The sequence below is a fragment of the Nicotiana attenuata genome, unplaced genomic scaffold (assembly GCF_001879085.1).
Source record: "Nicotiana attenuata strain UT unplaced genomic scaffold, NIATTr2, whole genome shotgun sequence".
Lineage (NCBI taxonomy): Eukaryota > Viridiplantae > Streptophyta > Magnoliopsida > Solanales > Solanaceae > Nicotiana > Nicotiana attenuata.
The window spans coordinates 156678-160882 of record NW_017671107.1 but is presented as its reverse complement, the minus strand read 5'-3'; positions in this window follow the sequence as shown (position 1 = coordinate 160882).

Here is a 4205-nt window from a genome sequence, read left to right as displayed (position 1 = left end):
AAGTTTTATTACAAAGTTATTACAGCCCAGAAAAGTAAAATAAAGAAAAATACATCATAAATTAAAAATTACAACTAAGGAGATCCTGATTCAGAATTCCTGTCTGAAGTATGAAGTAAACCAACTCCAAAGATCAGATTTCAAAGCCTTTCTCTCATTTGGGGTGTGTCAGAGTTTCCTAAGAGCCTCACATGGACTCCGGGCAGTGCTTACACCCTAAATACATTACCAGACTAGGACATAGTGCAGTGTGGAAGGGTCAGCCCTCAAGTGTCCAAGTTTAGAGGGAACTGAAGGTCCCAAGGCAAGGCTCACAAGAGGGGGGCAGAACTTAGGAACTAAGAGAGAGTGCAAGTCTAGAAGTGGAATTCTGAAAGGGGAAAAGGAAGAGGGAAGCAATTCACATTAACACACATAGGGGATAGGGAATGGGGAAATTTGCAAGAGCAAAAGAAAAGCGGGCTGATGGGCAGACCCAACAATGGGATATGCTGGCATACCCTCCAGCCTGTTTATATAGAGGTTAAGACCCCATTAGGTCAAACTTAATTCATGGACAACAATTCATGTTGCTATGCCTTAAGCCACGACTCTCAAACACATAGGGGCAATAGGGTAGGGGAGCAAGGATTCATAACAGAAACAGACAGAAAGATATAAGCATACTTAATTTAAACAGAAACAGTAAAGTAGACATGGATAAAAGCTGTAAATGAACACATTGTGGTGATGCTAAAACTTAAATTAGGACATACCAGTTTCAAAGAAACAAATAGAGAAAATGTAGTAGTCTTGTAAAAGCCACAGTGCAGACAAGAAAGAGAGTAAGAGTTCATAAGAGATTGTGAATTGTGAAGTGGAGGATTGTTAAATCGTGTCTGCTGTGTGTTAAAGAGTCGTGTATTAATAGTGTAAGAATCATGAGAAAATAAGGTAAGAAAATTGTTGAAGAACTATTGTCAATCAATTACACAAGACTCCCTTTAATTAAGGGATTCAGATTCGAACGGGTAAAAACCAATTAAGGAAAGAAATTGAATAAACACTTTGTTCACAACATGCAATTAAGGGCACATACATAAAAAGGTTATTTAAGAACAAGGTTTTGAAGTACACGGTTTGTGCAAATAAGGTAAGAAGATCAATTAACCACTAGTAAATCAAATGGTCCGAGATTTTGTATGAATGAACCAAGTCAGAAAAACTGAAGAAGGGTTTTACTTAGGTCGAGTAACAGAGAAAATCAGTAAACAATGGAAAGGAATCAATCAGGCTATATTCAGAAGGAAGCTTGAACTAATTGAAAATTCGAAAACCNACCAAGTAGGCCCCATTTGCAAACACAAGCTAATTTCCCCGATAGTGGACCTTTGGGAACCGTCGAAAGCTTTGACGTTGATGGCCCCGTCCTTGATCTCATGCAGCCCTTTTCCCAATGTCCTGAGTGTTACCAATGGACAAATGTTAAGACTGGACCCTCCATCGACCAGGATCCTGGTGATAAAATAATCTTCGCACTGCACGGTGATGTGCAATGCCTTATTGTGACTCAACTCTTCTGGTGGCAGCTCATCTTCGTGAAAAGTGATCTTGTGACTTTCCAATACCTGGCCTACCATGTTAGCCATTTCTCCGCCGGTGATGTTACTTGGTACATATGCCTCACTCAGCACTCTTAGCAAGGCATTCTTGTGTGCATCGGAACTTTGTAGCAAAGCAAGGATAGAAATCTGTGCCAGTGTTTTGTTCAGCTGATCAATGACTGAGTATTCTTTGGCTTGTATCTTTCTCCAGAGATCGTCGGCACCAGTTTCAGTGATGGTTGGCCAACTAGAGGCTTGCTTGCTTGACTCAGCCAAATGTTCCAGGGTATAAACCCTGCCGGTTCTTGTCATACCCTGTGCTGCGACGTCTTCCCCGAACTTGACCTTCCCCTTTCTTCTGGCTTCGGCTGTGTAGTCCCATGGTATAGCCTTTGTATGGAACGGTGTTATGGCTGACATTGCCACTGGAATTGGCGTGGCTATCTTTATTCCGAACGGAGCAGGCCCCTTAGGCGGTAAAACTGCAACTTCAAAGGGTGTAGGTGCGTTTGCTGGTGACATAAACTCAACTTCAATCGGCGCTGGCGTCTTTGCAGAGGATGGTGCTTCAAACTCGAGTGGCATGGACATGTTTACCTCGACGTCCCCAGAAGGCTGAATCTGGACCACAATCGGATTAAGGGTGACTACTGACTTCTTTGGATCGTCGCCTTTTGTGATTAAACCGATTGATCCCTTGGGGTCCCAATCGTCCTCTATCTCGATCATGTGAACACCTCCGCCCTTGTGGTCTGGCAGAGGGTTATTGCGGACATTCGGAGCAGGTTCCTTTGCTACAACGATCTTGTTATCAATCAAAGTCTGGATCTTATCTTTCAGAGAGCGGCATTCATCGATGGTATGTCCTTTCATGCCGGAATGGTATGCATAAGATTTATTTGGATTGACCCACTGAGAAGGGTTTTCAGGTGTTATAGAAGGGATAGGGGTGACATAACCAGCAGCTTTGAGCCTTTCGTACAGCTGGTCAATTGGTTCAATAATGGAAGTATACTGTTTGGGAGGTCTGCGGTCAAAATTTGGTCAAGGTCTAGGGGAGTTTTGACGTGGGGGAGGTGATTGATAGTGGGATGGTTGGGTGCTGTAGGCTTGGTAAACATGTGCCAGTTGGGAGTATTTAGGTAAAGTGGGCTGATATGCGGGAGGTGGAGCTGATTGATAAGTGGGTGGTGGAGTATGGTAAGAGGGTGAGGCTGCTTGGTAGTTTGGAGTAGGTTGATATGTTGGTGGAGGCATTGGATAGGTTTGGTATTTGATAGGGGATTTGGTCCTCTGTGCAACCATTACAGCACCTACGTCCCTTTTCTTGGACGTACCACCAGATTGTAAAGCCTTATTGGTAGCCTGCAAGGCTTCAAAGTTCGTAACCATACCACTCTTGATGCCTTCCTCGATCCTTTCTCCTAGCTAGATGATATCAGAAAATTTATGATTCTCGATTAGCATCATTCTTTCATAATACTGTGGGTCTTGGGCCCGAACGAAGAATTTGTTCATTTACTCTTCTTCCAAAGCAGGCCTAACCTTAGCAGCTTCTGATCTCCATCGAGTAGCATACTCACGAAAGGTCTCTGTGGGTTTCTTCTTCAAGTTTTGAATATAGAATACATCTGGTGCATTCTCTGTGTTGAACCTGAATCTGTCCATAAAATCAGACGCCATGCTTACCCAGCTTGACCACTTCTTCAGATCCTGGCTAATGTACCAAGATAAGGCGTCTCCCTTCAAGCTCCTCATGAAAAGCTTCATGCGGATTTTCTCGTCTCTTCCCACTCCGACCAGCTTGTCACAGTATGTTCTCAAGTGGATCCCTAGATCCCCTGTACATTCAAACATCTTGAACTTGGGAGGTTTGTACCCCTCGGGCAGTTCGACATCTGGCTGTATGCACAGATCTTCATAGTTTAGCCCCTCAATTCCCTTACTACCTTCAACGCCTTGAATCCTGCTAGTCAACTTTTTAAGCTCTTCGGCCAGATTTCTGATGAGCAAGTCCTTATCATTGGACTCGGGTGTGCTTGAGATGGGTTGGGGGGAGTGTGGCATAGTCTCCACGTGTATGAAATACGTATGAACGGAGGAAGAAAGAGAATTTTCTACTTAAATTGAATTGGAATTTATTGGAATTTTCAACATGGGGGTATTATGTTGGGTGTGGCAGTGGTCATTTATGGAGTTCTGGGATGAGCAATGGGGTGTTATTTGAGGTATGGCAGGTATTGCAGTGGTGGTGAGGAATGGGATGGTTTTGTTGCTTTGGGATACTTTGTGGAGGTACAGGATTCTGAGTATTTGGGAAAGTAACCTCTGGAGTGGTGAGGGAAAATGACAGACTCGCCAAATTCCGGACTTGATCAAGTTCTTCCTGAAACTTCAACAACTTTTGTTCTAGTTGGGATGCATTCTCCTTGGGGACCAGAGCACCATGAGTGACCTCTACCCGTTCGGCTGAGTTTTTCGAATCTTCCATTTTTCCTTTGTTTTTGTGTCTGACAGGACTACGAGGAGTAGGCGGAGGGCCCCTGGATCTCGTAAAATGTAATGATGTTGCCAGAGTTCACGAACTAACCTTTGGGGAGGGGAATAAACAAAAGTAAAAAC